The sequence below is a fragment of the Mastigoproctus giganteus genome, chromosome 1 (assembly GCF_048544385.1).
Source record: "Mastigoproctus giganteus isolate SK-2022 chromosome 1, ASM4854438v1, whole genome shotgun sequence".
Lineage (NCBI taxonomy): Eukaryota > Metazoa > Arthropoda > Arachnida > Uropygi > Thelyphonidae > Mastigoproctus > Mastigoproctus giganteus.
The window spans coordinates 169,053,691-169,078,477 of NC_143575.1; the positions used below are offsets into that span (position 1 = coordinate 169,053,691).

Genomic DNA, 24,787 nt, shown 5'->3' on the forward strand with positions numbered 1-24,787 from the left:
AGAAGTATACAAGTCGATTCCTTACAAGGCAAGTTCCAACGAGGTTTCCACCAAAACACTGTAATCTTTAAGTGCTGTTGTTTCTGAGTGATTGACCTTTACTTGTGCCGGCCATTGTGTTGAGAGAGCACGCAAATACAGCACCTCGACGTTCCTGGAATTCAAAATGACCGTTTACAAGTCTTCTACGGTGGTTGATGTTAGACTTGTAGCACCAGTCACAACAATGGCAGTGTGGGAGTTTCCGCTGTCTCTCAGCTCTCCCACGGTATTTGGGGTCGGGTCAACTTGAAGATGCTCGGGAGGAAAACTGCACTTCAGCTGGAGGTGCGTCGTCAACGGCATGTGAGCAAACAGAAGAAAGGCAGAAAGGTTATTGTAATGGCTCTTCTTAGAAGAGTTGACGTCACGTGTTCACATGGATTATATTCTACATCTTCTTTCCTTGATGCTATAACCGAAGTTTCCTGGTGTTGGCTTAAAAATAATTAATATTTCCCCCCCCCCCTCTTTGTGCTCAGAAATGCTTCGATAGAACAGCCAGATATTTGATGAGTGGGCTACGTCGTGTCTAATCCACGTTTGTCTTCTGCATCTGATGTCCAAATACACTTTTATGCTTTCCATTTACTGCAGTTTTCTTCCTGAATTTTAAACCTTTTACCATGCTAATTTAGGTTGCATGGTAAAAGGTTTAAAATTTAAAAACGTCCCTTTTTCTCTCGTGGAATATCTTAATCTTAAGGTGCAGATATTAAGGTGAATATCTGCACCTTAATTGTGTGAAATAATTCTGTTATAAACTTGGATAAGTTGTATTTTGGACTTTATATTTTTATCTCTTAAAGAACGAATCCTTAAGGATACGCGGCTTGAATACAGGAACCTAAAAAGAAATTTTTTGATTATTAATAACTTGTTACTTAGAGATAAAGTATATAGAAAATCAATTTTAGTTTATTAATAACTTCATTGCAACGATTTAGAACGTTATTTGAAAGAAAAGGTATAAAGCTGGGTATTTGGGTCACATGCTGATTAAGGTTTACCATTGTTCAAGGTTTTCGACAGAAATCTAAATTTCTTTTAATATATTTTGTCTCGAGAATCCTTAACACATTTGTAGGGAAAAAACGTGGTTTATAAAAAGTGATTTTAAACAGAATTTATTCACATGAAATGTTTTTACTGATGTTATTGGAGTAACTGGGAATACATTTATGTGTATAATGCTTCAAGTCAGAGAAAAGAAAGGAAGGAAATAGAATTCATTCATACCATTGGTGCTTTTGTAAGCCCACATAATACGAAGCTGGAAATGGTTGCACATAAGTTCATTGTACAGGGTGTCCCAAAAGAGACTACGCCTTGTGATGTTACGCACAATGTCCGCTTGATTGCATGACTGTTCTCCTCGTGGTAGTTCCATCAGGTGAACTCTTGTATGCGAGCTTGTTCGAATGGTCGTTCTGCAACTCCGGAAATAGTGAGAAAGAAAGCGATTTTCTTATTTGAGCGCTTTGTTTCTTGATTTACAAAATTAACCAAAATTTCCAAACTAAGGCATATTTAGTTTGGTAAATCCAGTATAAATGATTAAAGATGTTATGATTTAGCTTGTACGGTGTACATAACGTTCCTTTGTGTAATTTGAGAGTTTCATTATCGGTGGAAAATTTATTTTTTCGTGAACGAAGGAATTGAAAAAGATGCTTCGTACTATGTCAGTTAGAATTTTTAAAAACTTATCTTTCTATAAGTCATTGCTTAATGTTTTAATTATATATCCTTAAATGCGAATATCGAGTTCTAATACTGCTTTGCATTATAGATTGTCATTGTTAGGAGACAGCATTTGATGAAAAGCTGCAATCAAATATCTGTGTTTTCTATCCACTTGAAGTGGAACTAAAACAGAAATGATCATTCTCAGGTAACGTGATTACTGTTAAGGAACAGCTCATTTCTGTTCCCCTTCGGGTTAAAATATTTCCATTTCTCGTTACCTTTGGGAGACGTGCGTTTTTTTGCCGAATTGACAATTCTGAATGCTTTTGCCCACATTGTTTCTTCTTTAATATTGGTATTATGAGCCAGGAGGCCTTTCAGCCGTTCCTTTTTGTTTCAAGGAAGCCTTTAGGGTTTCTTATTTTGTTAGACAAAAGTGCTGCAGGCATTAAGAAAATGGTATTTCGTGTATTAATTTCAGAGAAAAGGTGGCATCATCCCTCTTCCTGGTTGTAAATTTATTTTATATGAGGTAGTTTGAGATGAAATACAACATAATTATTCCAGTAAAGTAGCTCTTCAATATTAGCGTGAACGCTGATATTGAAGGGCTTTTCTTTAAGAGAGATATGCATCGTAGTCAGTTTAAATCTTTCGTTGGTTTTTTAAAAGGTTTAAGGCAAGTGGTGGTTTGAGGTAGTCATATGATTTCACAATATGTGCGAAACTCATCAATTATACGCAATTTCGTAATGCAAAGACAAGTCTTACACCTCCATATTTAACTCCCGAAACCTATTCGTGTCTAATAGTCTCTGTCGTGTCACCCGGTGCAGTGCACGCAAATGATTTCCACCAATCAATCATGTTGCATTGAATTCATCTGTAGTTTACCCTAAGAAAAGATTCGTTTAATTTTTAACTAGTAACTTCTGTGTCACGATTTCTCTACCAATTTCTCGTTTCTTGCTTTTAAAAGTTCTACTTTCCAGCCTTTCGATACACCACACGTTCTAACTACCACACCCTTCTTGATCAGTGTTCATTCTCAGGGATAATGTTTCTCTCTCCAAAAGAAATCAATAGGTAACTTTAATGGACTTTTTGGATGGCTCAAATCTTCGGCCAGAGTTCGTTTTTGCTACGATGGGTCCTAGTACTGTTCAGATTTGTAAACCATATTCGAGTAAGCGCAGATCTTACCTACAGAAGCAACCAACATCTACAAGCTTTCGCCATCGACCTCCATATAAGTTATATTCTTTCATACATTATTCAATTGCTGTCCCTGTGTATATGAAACTGTCTCGTGACAGTTCGTGCTAGTTTCGTTGGCGATATGGACTGCGACCTCCGGCTTTCCCGTTTTCGTTACACTGCTGCCTGTTCTTTCAAAGAAGGCTATAGTGCAGTTACACAGTATTCACTTTAGATTAATCTTTATGAATATCCATTCTGTAATGAATTCATGAAGACTGGATATTTATCAGCATAGATGGAGATGTATACTGTGTCATTTTGAGTGACTACCATTGTCAGCAAACACCAAATTCTTGTTTTCTTAAATCGCATTCATGAATTTATTCCTTAAATTTTCTACTTGGCTACTATCTCATTTTATTAATCTTAAAAGTTTCATTCATGAAATCTGATAGCTTCGGAATGGTTATAATCCCTTATCAGTGCATCTTGAAATGTGACTAAATTCTGACACGCAAAAACTTTATCTTCTGTCAGCTGAACCGACGTTATTTCCAGATATATGGTGGCGTCTTGACGTCCGCAACTTGGAGATTTAATTCCACTGAATCTTTATTATTCAGCTTTTCGGAATTAATCTTCAAGGGCTGGATGCATATGTGCGCAAAATCGGTATAGTTCAAGATGAGAATCCCAATGATGATCTTACCGACACTTTAAGTTTGTCTATTGCTTTAATGCTGCGCATTATCTTATTTCTTATGTTGAGAATTTGATTAAAATTTACACTAATGATTCTTCAAATGAAATGTGTGACATTTTTTAATCAACCAGTAAACAACATTTTGGACGACTATGATACGGAATTCTCTTTTGCTCTCTCCTGATTTTTCCTGCTGTGCTTATAGGGACAGACTAAAGTACAGTGGTTCCAAAAAACTATTGCGCAATCATATATGGGGCAGACGTTCCCACATTTCTTAAGGAGTGGAGTGTTGACTTCCTCACATTATTTGTATTGCTGCAGAACAGCTCGTTCCTGCTCCCCTTGCGGGTTAAAAGAGATAAGTTCCCCATTTTCAGTTATCTTGGGAGCACGCACGCATTTTCTTTATTGCCCACTTGGTAACTGTGTTTCTAAATGCTTCTTTTCGCATTCTGTTTCTTCTTTCTCATGTGCGAGATTCCGTATTTCTTTCAACAGTTGAAGTTGTAAGGTATTTTGTACCTGGAGGCTTTTAAAAGGTGCTTATTGTAACTTTAATCCATGAGAATCCTTATAAAGTAGTATGCGAATTGTTTTTATCACGGCTTGAAGTTTGTAGAAACAATTTTTTGTAGTTTCAATGAAATCCAGGATTCAGAATTTCTTCTGTGTTAAATTTAAAACAAGGAAACTTTACTAGTTTCCTCATTTCAAAAAAAGGTGTATTAAATCGCAAATAAATCTAGATTTTTTGTGAGAGTAATTGCATCTTATATTGATTCAAATATAATGAAAGCAGTGATGCCCAAGTTATCTGAAGTACAAGGATATTGGGTTTGTTTAACGTTTATAGTTTTTTTCAGTATCTTGTACTTCGGCTAATTTTGCATTACGGCTGATTATACGTTTAGATCGATATTAATTGCAGTTTCGCTCAAAGAAGGTCCAAGTGGGGTTAGATTTATTTATAAAGTAATATATTACCACATTTTATTATATTACAGAACATATATATTACCACATCTAAAACTATATTTTTCGGTTCAGTTTGTGCAATATGGCTCGATTTTTATGATTTGTTTATTTGAATGTGGTCATTCAACGGTTGTCTACTTTAGGTTTGTTACTCTACGTGTTACTGAGGTAATACTTGTACTGCTTTTTTCCTATTTTTATATTTAAACAGCAATATGAATTATTGCTGTATTCAGCTACTTGAATACAGCATATTTCGTATTGCGAACAGTAAAAGGCAGCTTTTCTATGGATTAATTGACTGTGCCCAAGCAGTTTTATCTCGGCCTAATTATAATTATACGGTGAAAAACTGTTTTAACCTTGTTGATTTTACTGTTTCGCCATTGGCTGTACTATACAGATTGATTTGTGTTGCCATGGTTTTGGGGGAAAAAAAGTATCAAAAAAACTGCTTGTGGAAATGGTCATAGTGAGAAACGATTGATGATAAAATCAATAAACTCGACTTTGCTATCTATAAAGGTTTCTACTGAAAATGGAAAAAAAAATTGGAACTATAAAATTGGAAATCTTGCCTCTAGTGTTGTGCATCATTACATTTTAAACATTAACACACACACACGTACGTGTGTTATTTTCTAATCACTTGTTAAGCATTTAGAGACTGTAAATTGAGTCACTATGATTACTGAGAAATATATAAGGCCACTGCTCTCAAAATAATACAACAATGTCGGTGGAATTCTTGTCAAGGATGATTTTAAATTGGTACTATTCCTTCCAAGTTTGGAGTAATCGTATGAACAGAATTCAAAATCCTGCCCAGCGTTTTCGAAAGAATTTTAACCTACAGCTTGATGAGACGAATCGAGCAGGACATTTTATACTAACCAAAAAAGAAAACAACTCTTTGGTTTTCAAGTTACGTCTTAAAATAGTATTTGATATGAAAGAAAACAGTTTCTTCACTTTAAAGAAATCTTCACCTATCCCAAGATATCACCTTCTTTGAATATGATGGCGTTCTTCAAGTCACTTAAATTAGCGGTATGCTATTACGATTTCCATTAGCTAGCGTGACAATTTATTTTCAAGTTGTCAATAAAGACTTGGAATAGCCTTTGAAAGCGTCTTATCAGCGCTGAATTAATTCTGTATTCGTAGAATGGTAATCGTAATAAATTCTTAAGACAGGAAGCTCTCCAAGTGCACAGAAAGAAATTTCCCTTAATTGAAGGGCGTCCTGCTGACACGCGTAATTTGAAATTTCGGACCGACTGAGCAGCGACGTAACGAAGAATTACCGAGTGAATAGGCAGTCGTTAATATGGTAGTACAACTTGAGTATTCCCTAATTAATGTTCGCTAATAACTGGCTCCAACTGTTGCAACAGGCATTCATGTATTACGTGTCTGGACCTTCTAACTTCCAGTCTAGATTTGTGCCTTCCTCGTCCAATTTGTTACGAAATACTCGTTTTTAGTATTGACAAATGTTTAAATGGGAAGTAGGGTCTAATCCGAATTTGCCAGTCATATTCCTTGTTATTAGTCTCATTAAGGAAGAAAATTCAACTTCTCAGGAAGCTCCCCCTGTGCATAAAATATCAAAGATTGAAAGTTGAATACGTTTAATTCTTGCCGCTTTTCAACTAACTTCGGGTCTTTTACACTTCTCATTAGTCTTTCGCAAATGTGAATTCTCAGTACCTTAAACTAAATCAAATTAGTTCACTTCCTGTCAGAAATAAGCGGAACCTTCACTAGTCTCGTGTGTACTGCTTCTGTTGTGACTTGTCTAAATAACATCTAAAGTACGTTGTCATTTGCTAGAAGATGGGGTAGTGGGAATCACCACCTACCTAAACTTTATGAAATTTTAATAGTATATATCGATTTATGTATCATTCACTTTGGTTTAATCCCATAATGGAATATTTCTTCACACATCCGAAAGCAGCAATATGCTTCTCTTCTAGATCGTCATGGTTGGAGCGTGAAGAATGATGGCAGGAATGAATTTCAGATATAAAATATGAGAATATTTTATATCTACTTCTGAGAATATATATATTTTATGTATATAGAGCAGACTTCTTTTTCAATGCACGAACACTGAAAAGGATGGGATAGTTAAGGCGGAACTAAGAGAAATGGTAGGAATATGAAATTTATCCAGAAGGTATAGAATATCACAGGGATGAAGATGCGAAAAAAAGTGTAAAATAAATAATCTTTGTATACTCTGGGACGACCACATAGATCAGAAGAGTTCACAATATAGAGAAAATACAAGAACAGCGCTCATAGCAGTCCCATTTTTCAAGAATTATGTAGGTTCTAAAGATTTAGGTTCCCTTTTTTGAGTTGCACTCGAGAACCTTGTGAACCTTGTTACTCAACTGATGTTCATCAGTTTTCACGTCGTGCTGGTTTAGAAATCCGAAATATCTCTTAAGGAGATGCGATGACTACAATACTGATTGAAGAGAGCTTCAAGAATCCCTCTAAGCTTCTGGACTCAAATCCAGACCTCTCAAAACGAGTGGTAAGTCCAGTGTCCTCTCACGGAGTGTTAAAATGTTGAGGCATTAAAATTACTAAACACAATCCATCTGCTGTTATAAAGAAACAAATACAGTGAGTGATATTTTTAACCATAGAATGCGTGGAATGATGATTTATATATGTGTGTATAAAGCACTCTTATCGGCACACGTACCTGCTTCCTCTGGCATGAGCAAAAAAAAACAGATTTGCATTAACTTTAATAATTTTCAGAATGAATTGTTTTTCACTCCCTTCGTTTTTGAAATTTTTGTGCTTCAAAGATATCAGCAAGACATTTCCTCATTCTTAAATTTATTCTATGGAAGCCCAGCAGAACTGAGTCTTCTATCTCGTCTGGCAATCTGCCTACAACACAGCAAACCTGATTCTCATTAACTACTCTTCCCCTAACACACGATATTCGTTCTCTGTTCTATGTCACATTATTTCCATTCTACGGGCAGGCATCGCATGCTGTAGCTATTTGAAATCGAAATTCAGTTATCAAGATAGTTTTCCAGGAACTTTCTGAAAATGTGCTGTGCAATAACCTTTTACCTTTGCTATCAACGCATTTTATCTCATTGCTGCTGTATCAGAGAGAGAAAAAAAATTGATGACTTTAACTCCGTTATGACAATAATAGCCATTTAGTGCTAATGCTCATCTAGGGTCAGCCTTAGAAAGGTCACTCGCGGAAACGAAACAAAAAAACAACCCCGTCTTAATCTCATTACTGACCGATCATTATTGGCAGTTCTTAACACTGGTTTCTTTCTAAGAAATTGAAATACATTGTTGGGTAAGATATAAATGCGTCTTAAAAATCTGTGTACACCACGAGTCATTTTAGGGAGCTTCATTATTGAAAATTGGGCGATCAATCGCCTTCACTTCATAAAAGGCAAAGCAAACGGTGAAAAAATGGATAGGAATTAAATGTTCATCGCTTATACTCCATTTTCTTCACTTTTATTTTTTAATTCTAGCAGCGCTGGAGCATTTTCCCCGGCAGATTCCATGACTTCGGTTGCATTAAAATTTCAGTAATAAACTGGCGCACTTCTTAAAGAAAGAAGAAATCGGCGAAAAGGAAAAAAAATTGCCTAATTAACAAAGTAATTATGCATTCTTAATGAATGTTTAGTGAAAGAAGATTAGCAGTTTTAGAAATCTTTATTGCGATAATAATACCGATGGATACAAGATATTGCACTTCACGGCCACCAGGCCAGAGGTTAACAGGGATAGAGTACGAAAGAAAAGTTAAAAATTAATAAATAATAAAATAATAACAGAGAACATTCAATAAAACTAAGAATAAAACTAACAATAAAACGTATATGGAAGCATAAAATGAAGAACAGTACAATTTACATACAATATACAAATGAAAAAGCGGTGATTACAAATAATTTCAAATTGCAATACAAAACAGGTTACGATACAGATGCCCATAAATCCTTTCTCTCAGGAGAAAGGGTAAAAAAAATCTTAGCAGAAGTACAAAATTTGTAATTATTCATCATCATACTGAATACTTTAATAAACCTTAGTGGCAGATAGTTTTGTTGGCTTGAAATGGCATTGAATTGAGCTTCGAGGAGGATCCAAGAACAGAGATATACGACTCAAGGATGCAACATCTGTACTCCCTGTCACAAGCAAACTTATTAAGGTCAGCATTCAGTGACTGGGCACGTGAAAGCATCTGAAAGGGCAGAAACCTATCGCTTATACTCCGCTAAAGTTGATTAAACATAACTTCGGTGTAATAAATTTTTAAACCATTAATTTTAACAATGGAAAGAATGTGATTCAAATGGGCGACCAGAGGAGCCAGTTGCAGGAGGCCTTTTGAATTAAGATTATCAAAATTCGAATCTTATGCGGGTATTCGAAATATCGAAGTTTTTGTTTTCATTGTATTTTGTACAGACTTATTTTTATTTAGGTTTTGTAAGATTTGCGTGTGCTTGGGAACTTTGAAGCCACTTAAACGTGTTATAAAAGATTGGTAGTTAGAAAATATTCTATTTGGTTTGCTTGTCCCGAAATCGAACACAAGTAATAGTTTCTGTTTGCAAAGGAACACAAAGCAGTTCTCTTATGGAGCTTGACACACTAATTTTCGACGAACCTTATTCGTTCGAATACATGACCAAAAAACATTTGTCCCTTTTTTTTTTTTTTTTTTGAGATTCTTGAAATTATCCTTTTATTTATTTTTCGGTTATAGAAATTCATAATGCTATTAACTCTTCTCTTCAGTAATAACCGTAATACCGTAACTATCAATCTTAATGACTAAGTAAGATATCGTACTCTAAACATTGAAGAAAATCCTTTGGCTCCCGAAATTCATTTTGGGATTCATATTGAATGAAAGGAAAAACGTTGAACAGAAAACTTTTCAGGGTTCTACAGACCTGACTTCGCTGAAATCGGTTTCTGGAGAGGATTGCGTGGTCTTTTTCCTCCTGGAAAATTGGAGTTTCTCATCTAGCAAAACAGGCAACTCCGACCAAAAGCATACACGCCATATATAGACACCTTGTGGGCTTAGTTGCTTTGGCGAAGATTCAAAATAACCCAGCCAAACATATACTCCGCTGAAACTTCATTTGTAGTTAACAAATTTTAGCATAAAAATATCTAACTTCTGATGACTTATTTCTGTCTTCTTGTTTTCTTCACCATAACTTCTACCCACGATTATGCATAATAAAAATTCTTCCATTCTCTAAAATTAATTTGTTTTTGCCTTTTCCATTTTAAACTATTTATAAATTTTACTTATGATGACGAGTTTCACTTAAAGCGTAGTTCTCCAGCTGTTTCGTTTCTGAGTAATAGTTTCTGTTTACAAAGGAAACGATACTTGAATGAATATCACATTGGAATGTTGGATTTTACTCACTTTAGTGGAATAAGCGTCTACATAGGTTTTGCATGAAGATAAACATTAAATTCATAATTCAGAATAACTGGAATTTCCAATGCGCTCTATGAAATTTTGTTTTTCTTCAGTAACTAATTTGAATTGGTGTGCCTCGTTGCCATGCTGAATAACTGATGGATATCTGGTAAACAAGCACGTTAACTATGCATGAAATGTGATTTTGTTGTTCCAGTAACACCGAATGTGTAATTGGAACCCAGAACCATACCATTATTGGAGGGAGGAAAGGAGATACTGTGTAGCTACTTTGTGGTTGAGCGAAAAAAATTGTGCCTTGTATAATGAAGTGACCTTGTGTTGAAACAAAAAGATGGATCAGTTCTTTATTCTGGTTGTCTCTGCAAGAAAACGCTCATCCCCCTTCCCCCCTCTTAATAACCCATAGCCATGTTTAAAACTTTGAAATAAATTATTACTAGGGCGTGGTTCACGTGATTCGCCATCCCTGGAGGAAATATAATTAGTGTCTGGATCGCTGTTGTATGTTATACTTAACCTTATAGCTACTTGCATGAGCCCCTTTCCCCTCTGAGAGGTGTGCGTGTAGAAATTCCAACGTAAATCGAGCCAAAGATGCCTTTTCGTGTGGCTGCTGTCGTGAAAAAAAAATCCAGCAGAAACATGGTCGCTCTGCAGAGCGTACCATGAATCATTATAATGCAAGTTTTGATAGACGAAATCATTACAGTCCTTCAGTAACTAAAACTGACGCATACCGTGTTTGAGATATGAGCCAAGCAGTCTGAGTTTGTTTTGGCACACTTCCAGCAGTTTGCTCCAGATGATGGGCAGGTGTCAGCGACACCTGAAATGTCACACCCAAGGAGTGGCTGTGGAATACTGGCATTTGTTCAAAGACATGACCCGGTCGAAGTGACACTCAGAAGGTGAAAGTAAGATGTGTAGGAAACGCGTTTACACCGCGTTTTACTACTCAGCATCACGGCTTACACGTAGTTGTATGTGTGCTTGAGAGGGTGATAAACTGTACTAACAATTACTATACCGGATGCAGTTATGCTTGAAAGTTGTCACGTGCTTCCGCACAAGAAAACGTGGTTTGAAACCTAAGCAGGTAGTGTGCTGTATAATAGCTGTCAAGTAGTGTGTAGAGAGCGAGGCTTCGGATTTCTTATGATTTCCTGTGTCCTTTCGTCTTATCTGTACATCTGAGGTACTGCTAAACCAAAGAAGGAACAGGGGAAGCTATAATTTGATGAAGTGACAGGAATGGCTGTGGCGAGATCGGTGTCATGATTACTTAGGTGCAATGAATACCAAAGAGTTCTAATATTTGTTCAACAATGTTAATTAATCTAAAATGAAATCCGTGGTGAAAACATGATGCCAAGAGAAAGTTGCAGAAATTTAACAGCTTAAACGTTAGTAGCTATGAAATACTTATTGGTCTTCAAATGCCTCATTAGAATTACGCATTGAAATGCAGTTTTTTAGTACACATTCCTTAAAATTCATGTAAATTGAATTGAAGAATGACTGATCAAAGAAAATACTTTTGCAGTGAGCAACGGTATGGGTTTAATTGGCTAAAGAAAACGAATACTGGTGAAATAATAAAAAGGACAAAATAGAAAAACATCTTTTACTTGAATGCAGATCATGAAGAGGAAAAATTAATGATTATATTTCATGATTATGAAGTATAATCGCTTTTTAAAATTATAATTACTTTGCAATAGGAGATAAATATGATCTATGTTACCTTGGTCATTAAATAAAACAAAACATAATCCACGAGGATTGGGAAACAAGTCTAGAGTTCGAAATGCCTTCAAAACTCCAGTGGAAATTGGCCGAAATACATTTCCACTAATATTATTAAATGCGCCTGATTAAATTCATTCGTCTAACTCGGATGATGTTTTAATTAGCTGACATTATTGTTGGTGTATAATTCACAAGTAGCTTATTTTATTAAAACTGAATAGTGCTGATTTAAACAATTAGGTACCTGCATAATTTATTTCGGAATCAATACATAATTCGTTGTTTAGCGAGACCAGTTCTGTGTGTTAAAATATATGAATTGTTTAAATAGGAATTTAGTGTGCCACTGCTTTGGGGTATTTAAATGTTTCAAAATATGTAGTTTATAAGAATTTGAAGACATCATAAAAGCAAAAATCTTCCGCTTTAAATAAATCCCGTTCATAAACCAAGTATTAAATATTTTGAGTCGCATACAAAGAGAAGGAAGATGCATTTTTTGCGTCGTTTAAGAAATAGAAGGGGAAAAAAAAAAAAAAAAAAAGCTCTTCCTGCTAAGAATTTAAATAAACATGGCATTCTTAGTAAATTCCTAAGTAAAAGTTTCCTAAGAAATAATCTACGCCTTAAGATATTTTTGAATATCCTTAATTGTGTGTGTGGGATTGTCTTGAAGCAGGAACATGCATTTTTATTTTCTTTTATTTTAAGAGGACAACTTCCCCTGCGAAACGCCATAACTGAAGAACATTTAATCAGCCTGTGTAGCATAAATAATCGTGAATAATTTAAGAGAGACAAATCCCAGATGGACGTTTTTCCGAACTACTTAATTTTCAGAAAGGAATTCTGCATTTCCATAATTGCAAAAATATAAAACGAAGTTTTCGTTGAGCTAAATTCACTCGGTAAATATTGTTTCTTTTTCAAACGATTGTTTAATTTGCTTTTAAGAAAGACAAGCCATGCGTTCCAGCTTTAAAATTTTTGAGGTGTAAATGAACGCTTGGTTTGTTTCGAATTCTAAAAACATTCCTGTAAGTAAATCCCCTGGTAATGACTAGTGCGAAAAAAAGTCATCCCTGGAGGAGAGTCGCAGAAAGACAAGTGTGGAAGTGGAAAATTCGTCCAGTTGTATGTCGGAAACTTCTTTTTTTTTTTTTAAAGTTGATCACTTGAGTCTAGGGAACGGCCTCGAAGAAACAGAATTAGAGAATGAGAGAAATAATGTAGAAAGTACTTGGTGTGAATACTTGATGCCATTCAGACTTGTTAGAGAATAAACATTAAACTAATTTACGCATTTTTGATCAAAAGTTGTTCACTTTAGATTGTTCTAAGACGGTATTCTTTATAAGAGACTGCTCTTAACTTTCAAACTGTTAACTATGGTGTAATTGTTTTTCGAGAATGATATTTATGTATTATTTAATATGGGATTTACGCATTTTATCTCATTTATTGCTGGCTTAGTATTGATGCATTGAATTCTTTTGTCCTATTCAACGTGAACGTTAAACAAATACATAGTCTGGCGAGGGTAGAACGAGGGTTGTTGAATAAAAACACGTTTAAGATAAAAAAAACAAATGTATTTTTTGTAAAGAATTTGAAGTCCTCTAGTATTTATCCATTGATCAACTTCCAAATTGAAACCGTCTTTTTAAAGCTGTTTTTCAACGTACGAAAACTTCAAACTCACATGGTGACAAATCGGAACTGTACGCAGGGTGTTTGAGTTCCTTCCAAACAAGTCTGTTGAAGTAGTGCTGGGTTGGCCGAGGTGTGTTATTAAAGGAGGACGATTTCTTCTGTCAGTTGACACTTGCTTGTTTGATACTTAGGTTCAGCGGTTGATAGTTTCAGCATACCCAGCAGAATTGATATCATGTTTTTTTTTCTTTAAAGTCTAACAGCAAAAGACTACGGTGAACAAAATAAGCGGTTACCATAACTTCTGCAGCAATCTAGGATTTACGTGTTTGGTCTTGCAGCCTGATAATATTTTCCCTTGATATTAGAAAGCTTAGGCTACAGTTTTTGAATTGAAAATTTCATCATACGTAGCCAACGTTTTATTACTAATGTGGTTCTTGCTTTCAGCGGCTAAAGATTGAATCACTGCAAAATGATCCTTTTAGAGGCATCGTATGTTTGAAAAATTACGCAACCGTAACAAAGAGCAGTTGAAGTGAAAGCTGTTCTTATTATGAAATCGTACGTGTTTAAGTGGTGCACACATATTACGGGTCGAATATGCTTTAATTGAATCTCGCATTTTTCATGCCATTTTGATTTCCATCAAGAACTCTCACCACTCCCCATCATAATGGATAGTTGGGTCTCTTAGTTATGGCTTTCCTTCCCCAGAAACTTGAGCGTCTCATCTTGATAACATACCAGAATATCCAATTGCAGATGACATACTGAGTAATCTAATCCTGATTTCATATTTCCATGTTTTATTTTTCTCACGCGGTCAATAGCGTAGTGAGGCGTCAGCGCTGAGGGGAAGGGTTGATAACTTTGACCTCCCCACCTTTTATTTTGAAGTGATATTTCATAAAAAAAAAAAAAAAAACCCTGCTAGGCTTAATGACTTTTTATTATACTACCTTTTCGTTTTAATCCTGTTTTTATCTTCCATAAACTTAGTTTTTCGAAATGCACTGTTATTCAAATTTTCTTTACCACCATTACGTCATACTTGGTGTTGCGTAGGGACTCACGTTTGTGCTATTCAGGTCTTTGTACTAAGAGCTGTGCGACATTGCGGAGTTATCGTAGGAGTAATTGCTACAGGTGTTGCGAGGATAGCAGAAAGCTGCAAATGTCAGCCATACAGTCTAGATTAAAGTGGAATACAGATCCAGAACTGTGACCAGATGTTCGATATTATTTGTTGAAAAATCTTTGAGTAACAGTTATAATGGTAGTCAACGTGCACGTTTATGGATCGATATGTTGTCCCCCCCACTCTCTCGTGCTTCCCTACTATTCATATTTATCAGTTTTATAACTTGGTTACTCTGGAAGTTACGCTGTATTGTACACAGGAGAATTCAGCTTGTTTAGGCCGCAGTCATCCTTATGTTAAGCCAACTGTTACTATTAGTGGACTTGTAGCAAAAGTTTCGTTTGAAATTGAGGTTTGTAGTCGCCACTTGCTTCCCGAAGGAAAATGGTGACCACTATTTGCTCTGACTTAACCTGGAAAACACCCGATGCTCCTTGAACTTCATTCTTCCGAATGTAAGGAGAAATTCACAGTACACCCTTGGAAATCATCCACCATACAACGTTGTTATTTGCAAATACATTTAAACTGTAATAATGATTAATGTTGGAACACGTTGAAAACTTGTCCTGAAAGGAGTATAAATAGCTCAGCTAGTGCCTGTCCTCCCCTGCCAGAGAAGGGAAATTTCTGCAAGAGAAATAAATGTAAAAGAATCATCGCTGCCTGTCTTGGTTGTCAGTTCTCTCCGTTGTGGTGTTAAGTTCTTTGCATAAATGCTGCTCTTCAAAAGTGTAAGTCATTTATACCTTATCTTTAAGTTTAAAAATGATCAACTATTTTAGTTCTAGGTAAATATTCTCAAAAGGGCGGAGGGGTCTTTGATAAAGATTAACTAAAACAAAAGTTTTTCAAGACTTGTAAGATTAGTTGGAATTTTAATTATTTGATAGTAGTTTTAGTCCCATATCTTTTTGTAATCGTTAATATTAGTCCTTTATGCAAATGATTATAGTATCAATTGAAACTGAAGGGAATGTCAGCTAATTTTGAACGGAGTAATTTAATTATAAGAGTAGTATGTATGTGGTAATTGATCAAGTCTTCAGACTTTCATTATTAAAAAAAACAAAGAATACGAATTTAGAAACCACTATCCATATCATTACTTACATGTGACGCTTGGACCATGTGTAAGAAGGAAATCGGGATACAATAGAGTAACTAAATAGAAAAACCGATAATTGATAATATACAAAATGGAGGGAGATCATGTGCAGAGAATGAGTAATCAAGAATTCCCATACAGTTTATAATTTACTACATTATAAACCAACTGGGAAGAGATTTGTCGGGAGACCTTTAGAGGTGATAGACTGTAACGGTCCCCCCGAGGCTAATACTTAAAAGGAAAAAAGAAGACGTGGTAGTTGGATTCCTGGAACAATACTTACCAATGGTTATGACTGTAATCGATATTTTTTTTTTGAAAAAATAAGCATCTTAATAGATTAACATTAAATGCTGAATAATTATTATTTTGAATATTTAAATATTTATAAAGATTGTTACTTTGTATGTCAAAATTCTTAATCGCGTAATGGTGATTAGGAATTTTGGACTCTTAGGATGGTTGAAGGCCTAGATTTATGCCTTTTTATATTTAATAAACAGCTTCTTTAGTGATGTCAAAATAGTTTCCTCTTGGGGTTAATTCTTTGTAGTTTGTTGTAAGTGAGTTGCCCGCTAGTGTATTTATTGCTAGTCGAATGCAAAAGTGGTTTATTATATTTGAGGCATCCCATTTCAAAACAAAAACAGGGGGGAGTGGACTTAAGTTGAATTTATCTATTTTACTTGCTCTTTGTAAATAACCTTATAAAATTATTATCCTTGAAGTAAACTGTAATGGAGAAATAGAAATATTTATCGTAAGTTACTATAAATTTATTTGCAGGATAATAAAAGTTTTACATAAGGGTAGATTAGACGAATGACGAACCAACAGCAATCGTTTTTGCATAACAAATTTATAAGCGCCTGCCATAAATTTAATGGCAAGATAAGTTATACATATCCTCCTCTCAAAAAAAAATTCATTATGGCCAATGAAACTTAAAATAATAAATAAAAGTCAGTCACGATAATGTTCCAGCAAGCGCCCAAAATGAATCCATTTCACTCTTCGTGAGCCTCAAAAGTTACTATCAGCTGTATTTTCAGCCCTACACCCCCCTCATGCCTTGTCAAGCTGGCACAATCCTAGAAGGGTCGTGCTGGATCACAAATGACGGTCGCCTCTCTATTACTGCTACAACACTGTTAAGACACTCCTCCAGTACTCAGAATTAATATTTCCACAAAAACATTTTTTCTATTTCTAGAAAACAAACTCGCAAATATCGGCCCAATATTAACTGTAACACGAGTGTTAATGTTAGGAAGGCATGAAGACATCTTATGGAATGTCAGAGAAAAGAGAGATTACTCCACTAGCTAGATGAATATAGAGAGCTTTGAAACATAAGCATCGTTGGATAACTCAAATTCTGATTTAATATTCGGATAGTGCTCAAATTTTAATAAGACCATAATAACTATGTGGGGATGAAGAAGTCAGATTTAATTTTGTCATTTTCGATGTTATTTTTTTAGATTAGAATTTAGAAATTGTCCAAAACTGGCCTCGTTTTAGAAAATTGCCACTTTATATCATTCTAAAAGCAAGACTACTTATTTTCTTCACTCGATTAAAAATAAAAGGTGGGGGAGAAGTGTTTTAATTGGCGCCTAGTAGTATTCAAATTCAGATAGTATTCACCAACATAATATAATATGGAAACAAGTGTCTGTTTGTGAACTACATTTGAAAAACTTTTTTTTACTCTTAATGTGACCTTGTAATTAGTATTCGACGTATCAAGTCAAACAGTCGACCATTGTACTTGAAATCCAGTTAAAGTACAAAGAGCGATTAAAGCGCCCAAAATAGTTTGGCTTTGTGTATAAATGAGTAATGAATGAATGGCTTCTTCGTCCTCCGGTAGCTCCAAGAAAAAACTTTCTCGGAAGCGGTTGCGACAACATATCTGGAATAAATGAATAAATCACGAAACAGCAATGACAAAAAAATAACATTCATAGGGTTGCTGCAGCAACAGCCACTTTGCTACTGAATGAATGAGTCAATGAAGAAAAGGAGAGAAGGCATCAGCTGTTTGGAGATGGTTCAGTCAAGTTTGCACTCATGTGATGCCTTGGGGAAGAATTATTCCATGGTGAAGGTATGGAGGAGGAAAGTTACTTTAATGTTAACTTTTTTACATGTAAAATTATTCTGAATACTTTAATGTTTATAACAAAATAATTTAAAAAGAAAATTATGTATAATAAAATTCCCTTTTAGGGAATAGTAGGTTAAGTTAACAAGTTTTGTATCTTTACAATCTGGTACCCTTTTCGATTGATTGTTGCGAGTAGCAGTCATTGGCAGGCCTAGCCCCTCCCACCGGTTGCTTTTTACTTGGCGTCCACCCCCATTCTCCCCGCCTTTGTTTTCTAATCGGAAAACGGAGTTCCCAATTTTAAAACAGGCGCTAAAGGAGGATGTTTATTCCAATCCCCCCATCTTGTCGCTGTTTTAAAATCAGGAACTCGTTTTCCGATTTTAAAACAGCGGCAATGGGGGAATATAGTCTTAAGATAAAATTTGATTTTTTTTTTATAATGATGGATTCTCTGAGCACTTAAGACATGCTGTGCCACAGTTTTGTTCTGAATTAAGAAATATTGAGATTGAAATAGATTTCGAAATCGTTATTATGCTTATGACAACGTGTATAGATTTTAGAAATAACGAATTTCATTATTTTAAATAATGGAATTTATATATAAAAAACATTCTGAAATAAAGTCCGTTGTTGAAATATAATAATTAGCTCAACTTTTATAAACATTTTAAATTTGTAGAAATAAAACCCCAATCATTATGTGGAATGCGACTAATGGTATAACTTTCTTATAGGTAAATCAGATCGACATTATTGGTGCTGAATTGTGCATCGCTGGCAGCGAGACGACCAGTTTTGGCGAAAAAATAAAGGTAAATCTATTTTAAGTGTTAGTATAAGTTGTATTGCATAATAATGCTTCTCGTGCAGTTAGAAGTCTTGCACTATTCTGCTATCAATCTTTAACTGCCATAATTTAGTTACAACAGTTAAGAAAGCATATTTACGTTGTTTCCTAAACGCGACGTATATATGCTTTGTCCTCTTTCTTCAACAAGGGCCAGATCCTTCTTTTTGGAGAAACTATTGCCGTATTTTTCCGGTGTTATAAGGCACCTTTTTTTTAACCCCATAATTAGTCCTAAAATCAAGATGCGTCTTATACCCGGAAAATACGGTATTACCTTTTGTAGCAATAAAAATGCTTTCGGTTTTGTTAAAGGTGTACGAAAACAGAGAAACTCTCCACGATACCGAATAAACTCAGCTGCAATGGGGGGGGGGGGGGGGGAGGAAAGAAAAAGCACAACTTCCTTAGTTCTAGAAGGGATTCCAACTTTATTTTTTTTTATTAAATTACCTCGTTCCTGAAGATAATTTCAGTAAGGATTGTCAGTTTTAACACAGCATCTTAATCTACTGAATACATACGAATGGATAAATTCTGAGCCCAACGAATGTTTTCTTTTTCACTCTTTGAAAGATGGGGAAGTTGAATCATCAGTCAAATCTTCCCGGCCATTTGCCCCTACCAACCGCAGTCTGGTCCATTATTTCAAGATATAAACATGTTTTTGTTTATCGTTTTATTTTTGACACCTATTCTTTTTATTTTATGTCCCCCCCCACCCCACTTTTAAATTTTCCTTTGGTATTTTTAGAGTAGTGTTCTGGCTTTAGCCTTAATTTTCTTCGACCTTTCACATGGGGAAGAGTTATTTCCATTACATTCCTCAGACAAGATCATCTCGTTTATAAAACGGCTTTTTATATTTCCGGCTGTGCCTTGTGATTACGGATTCAGTAAAATTCAATCGCACCGAAACGGAAAGGCAACAACAGTGCCTATTCCGCACAGAAAAACATGGAAATTGGCAATTATTGCAGACTGCGCGCAATCCGAAGCTCAAACGCTTAGTGTTACTGAAGTAAATACGATATCAATAAAGTCTCCCCGTCTCTCTTAATCCATTATACGTGCTCCGTGTTATGTACAGCGACGCCTTGATAGGCTAATCAAGAAGCGACACCCAGAGGGAAGGGGAGAAAATAATAATAAACCTCATTTCTGCTTTAAGGAAGTTGGTAAAAACTTACGAGCTCATATAAGCAATATCTGGCACGTGCACCATGACCCCTGGTATTGTCATCCGGATTTTATTGTCTTCTTGGAAGCAGCATAAGTCCATCGTAATTTCTTCTTTCGATTTTTTTTTTTTTTTTGTTTTAAAAAGTTTCTTTTCATAACGTTGCAAGTGATGTTTTATACGGAACCTTCTTTCTTTAAAATCATCTTCGTATTTTGATATTTCTCTATCAAAATACTAAAGAAGGTGGTGGTGGTGTTCCTTTTTAGGGGTTGCCGTAATATTCCAGCGTATTAGTCGTTTAAAACTCAAGAATTTTGCCTTTTATTTTTCATAGATATAAATAGTTAATAGAATTCAGATTTCAGCACAAGAATAAGCCAACTCAACCACTTCCCAATTGGTGTGAAGTGTCGTTTGGCAGTCTGCTATTTGAATATTCAAATGGCATTAAATATTCATTCTTAACATAAGTTTTGACCCAGCAGCATTCCACGATAATGATACATGGCCAGCCTCATAATTATTATAAAAAATTAATATTTCATATAGTTGTATTCTGCTAATACTTCAGCTTGCGCTCTCTGGTCGATTTTTGCTATAAAATTGTTCTATTGCTATTTTTGTAGACAGAAAACGTGAGTTGGACGTTAATGAACTCTACTCGCTTATGCAGCCCATCCACCTCGCTGCCAGCGTGAGATGTCGGTTTTGTGTCCATAATGAATATTTAAGTGATGTAATTAAGTACACAATGGATTATATATATTCAAGTATACGTGTCCTGTGCCAGTGCGCACTCCCGAAGGAAGATCTTGGTTTTAATACCTAGAATATCTGTGGTCAGAAAATACGTTAGATTCTTTATTTATCCACTACAAGAAGATATATGGACTTATCTATCAGTTTAACCATCGCTGCTTGAAATCCTAATAAACAAAAAGGAATCCAGCACTGGCAATCTTTGTACATCGATCGAGCCACAGCAATCTTTACTTTTCTTGCTAGACTTATTGGGTGTTCTCCGCCGCTTAATGGCTTCTTCGTTCTCCCTCTTGTCTTTTTGCTCCCTTACTGGCTCTTTACTTTCATGTATTGAAAGAAAAGTTAATAATGGCAATGTATATGTGAAAGTTGGGTTCAACAGTATCAGATATGGACGTTTTATCTGCTAACAACTTTAGTTTCTCTCGGAAGTTGTGCCAGCAACAGTTGTACTTCGCTTTGCACGTATATATGAGGAAATTCGCCCACACAGAAAATGTATCTCTGCTCTTTCGGAGATCTCTCTTAGTTCACCTTCCGCTCTGTGCAGTTGCATAATAATTTGCACGGGTATGTTTCCGGTACACGCGTGACTGACATTACGCAATACCCCGGGTTTTTTTCTTTTTTTTAATTTGTAACTTAAAATGAAGAACGCATGGAGCATATTACCTAAACTGGTTCCGTAACGGAATAGTGAATTTACCACACTTCCTATGGACGGCGAAAAATCTAGGTATTAGAATTCGAACGATTTCCTGACTTCAGTCTTGTTTCACCTGTTGTAGCTTTCGGTGTTCATAAGCTCAGCTGTTATCTTCGGTCGAGGTAAAAGTTGCCGCAGCCATCTCCAAACTATTCCCTCCGCGCTCACGAATAACTCAAAACGTGAGAGTTCTTAAAAATTCGATGTTGGCCACCAGAGTATCCTTTTAAAGCTCATTTTTTTCTATGCGAACCTTATAGGTTATTCTTGGCGTTCTAGACAACCTTTAGAATCTTAATCTGAATTCTGTCTCATAAGTTGGCTTATTAATTTTTGCTATCCCTATAATCCCTTAATTCTTTTATTCTCCCACGTTATCATTCTTCATTTTAATTTCCCACATTATATTCCAAGAAAATTGCCCCTAACCAAACTAGTCTTACATTATTATAAGATTGTATAGGTGTACTTCAAGTAATGCTGAAATCGGTTAAAAATTCAGACGTTTTATTTGCTTTTGATTTCCGATCATGGAGATCATTATATTCCCAAGCAGGGGCTATCCAGACTGTCTCTTACTTCTAAATGTATGGTGGGCATCACCTGTTCAAGTAATGCTTTGTCTATGTATTCCGTCAAGGGACACCGGGGATTTCCTTCAACTCATAGTTCAAGTAATACTACGCAAATTAAAAAGATTAGGCAACAGCTTAGAAAGAACTGTGGTTAATATTTATCTAAGTTGATTTTAAACCCAAATTTTAGCACCGAATACCAGCACCAGTCTTCAATCAAGAAGAATGATCCCCATTATCCAAAATCGAAAGCAGTAACGCGTACCAATTATTGATTTCAACCAGTCTGAGTTAAAATCCCGTTGCAGCAGAAGTCTAATTATACCGTTTTGCAATGACAAACCGACAACTCTTGGGACTATTTCTGTTTTCTGAAATATCCCCCCCCCCCCAATTTTCCTTTTCAAGAGTCACTGTTCCAACTTGAACAGAAAAGAGACTGGCTACTCCAGTAGCCAGTCTCTTTTCTGTTTCTCACAAAATGCTTTTAACTACACATGGTACATTTCCTAGTCGATTAATGTCTCGTTTCGCAAGGGGGACTCCTTCTTGGGACTCGTTTTTATGATGACTACCATCATCCCATTTGCCTCAAGAAGAAACAACATAAGGCTGGTACCCTCGTCTGGCCATTCCACGGCCAGCTTTCCAACTGACTACTTTAACAATCTGACCAGTGAAAAATTTAACCTTAAAAATCTAGAAATATTTTGACTAAGAATGAAGCTGGATAAGTCGACTGAAATGCTTTCCTTGCTGAAATAATTTTAAACTGAATGAATGAGTCAATGAAGAAAAGGAGATAAGACATCAGCTGTTTGAAGATGGTTCAGTCAGGTTCACTCATAGGAGTGCCAAGTCCTGTTGACCATGTCATAATGGCATTTTGGGGCATTTTGAACTAGGACTTCGTTAGCTACCACCTAACATAAAATTATCCAGGAAAAAATGTACCACACTGGCTCACAATAGCACATCTACTGTGAAATGACAACTAACATATAGTGCATACCAACTCTTGTTTACTCAGCTGTTCTTTACGCAGTATATCTCTGGGAATCAGTACAAATATAATCTGTACTGGGTAGTATTGACCCCTCCAATGAGCCACCTGTGAAGCTATCTACGCCACTAGCAGGGAACAACCATGTCAGAACACTTAAGACCAGGGGGTTCACAAAGTGTGGCCCGCGAGCTTTTTTGTATCCGACCCGCGACCGGGTTTATATAGAAATTAATTGAGGTTTTCTAATATGTATTGCTGTGCAATGTATATACACATCAGTGATATCACAGAATTAATCCGATATACGGTCCATCCGCAATTTCTATATTCATATTTTCATCAATATTGGCCTTCTGGGGAGAACGTTTGAGAACCGCTGCAGCCTTATACTAACCAGACTTCCTGCTCTGACATCTTAGAAATGTCTTATTGCCACTGTGAGAATAATGGTTAGGGATATTTCTGCAACTTCCGTCTTTCCCCAACCATATAATGGTTGGAAATGCTTCTGCGTCCACCATACGCCTAACAGCTGAGACTTGCATTTTGAGAATCACACAACCAGCATTCGCGTTCACTTCCACTCTTGCTTCAAAATATACTTTTTCTCAACCAGCATTACTTTATTTGGCAGCTGAATTCGGACCTCAGAGGGGTTTGAAAATGATTAATTCTGCAGGCATAATATCTGGAATCGGATATTTCCTCTTCTCGAAATTCTCAACAAATTTGACGCTCGATTTGCATATATGAAACTGACTAAAACGATGTCTAATTCGAACTGATGTGAATCTGTGTAATACATCAGGTCGTGATGTCATGACATGTACTGTAGTATGTGCTTTGCAGTTGTTACAATGAAGATCTAATAACGTATTGATGATCCTAATAACATCTGGTAATTCTTATTTGACCCCTAAAGGGAAGTGCTTTGAACGCTATGGCTAACCGTGACTATGCTTCCTTTTTTTTCTTTCCTCTGTAAACTTATTCGACAATTGCACTGAATTTATAACTTATTTGCATTAGAATATAACTATTTCGAGTTTAAAAGTGGAGATAAATCTGGCCTGCATTTCGCATGGTACCACCGAGTTCTGTTCTACAATTAGGTGGTTTTGTTTTGCATGTTGAAAACATTTACTGACTGTGAATAATTTTAAAAAGAATCCAACAAAACGGGTCATCTAGTGAAGTGAAAGCATGCGCGCGCGCATATTATTATTTGTATAATCAATCTTTTAGCCTTATATGCCATAGAAATTGACTCATTCCCCTCTTGTCGGTTAGGAAATTGCGAACAAAAAATGGAGGAAAGCAGAGAGACCCAAACGCCATCCCGTAATGGAAGGTGTCAGTAACAGCAAAATGAAAGGAAGCAGACAATTCTCCTGGGTGTCATCTTCATTCTCTTTTTCTTCTGCTGAAGAAACATTGTTTGTGCTACTCCACCACACCCACTTACTTCGAAATGACAAAGAAATCCAGAATCCAGGCTCTTTAAGCACTCGCTCGCTTGAGAAAGAGAAAGGTGGGTTTGCGTCAATCCGTACAAGATTATTAATGTTATCCGCGTTCAGAAATTATCTGGTGAAACTGAATAAATCTCAATTGAACGACTTTTCTTTACTACAAGCACGCTCCGCGTATTAAGAAACTAATCCAGGATTACCTGCGAAGTACTTGTACAGCTAATTAACACCTGCGAGATATCTGATCATTCTTAAGTACGACTACACTGGGATCAGTTTCGGTAACAAGTCTAAGTGAGCTCTGTAGTGACGTCACTACACACATGCCCAAACGAGGAGTGTACGTAGTCTGTTCTG

General features: G+C 35.9%; 1 protein-coding gene across 10 annotated transcripts in view; it reads left to right on the top strand.

The window, feature by feature from the left end:
* Positions 1 to 24,787, top strand: part of LOC150091249 (tyrosine-protein phosphatase Lar-like) — a 1,641,114-nt gene that overhangs the window by 154,674 nt on the left and 1,461,653 nt on the right. For all 10 annotated transcript variants that reach the window (XM_090374921.1, XM_090374965.1, XM_090374991.1 and 7 more), the window contains exon 2: positions 18,614 to 18,691. The gene's annotated coding sequence lies outside the window, so the exon portion shown is untranslated. The remainder of the gene's footprint in view (positions 1 to 18,613; positions 18,692 to 24,787) is intronic.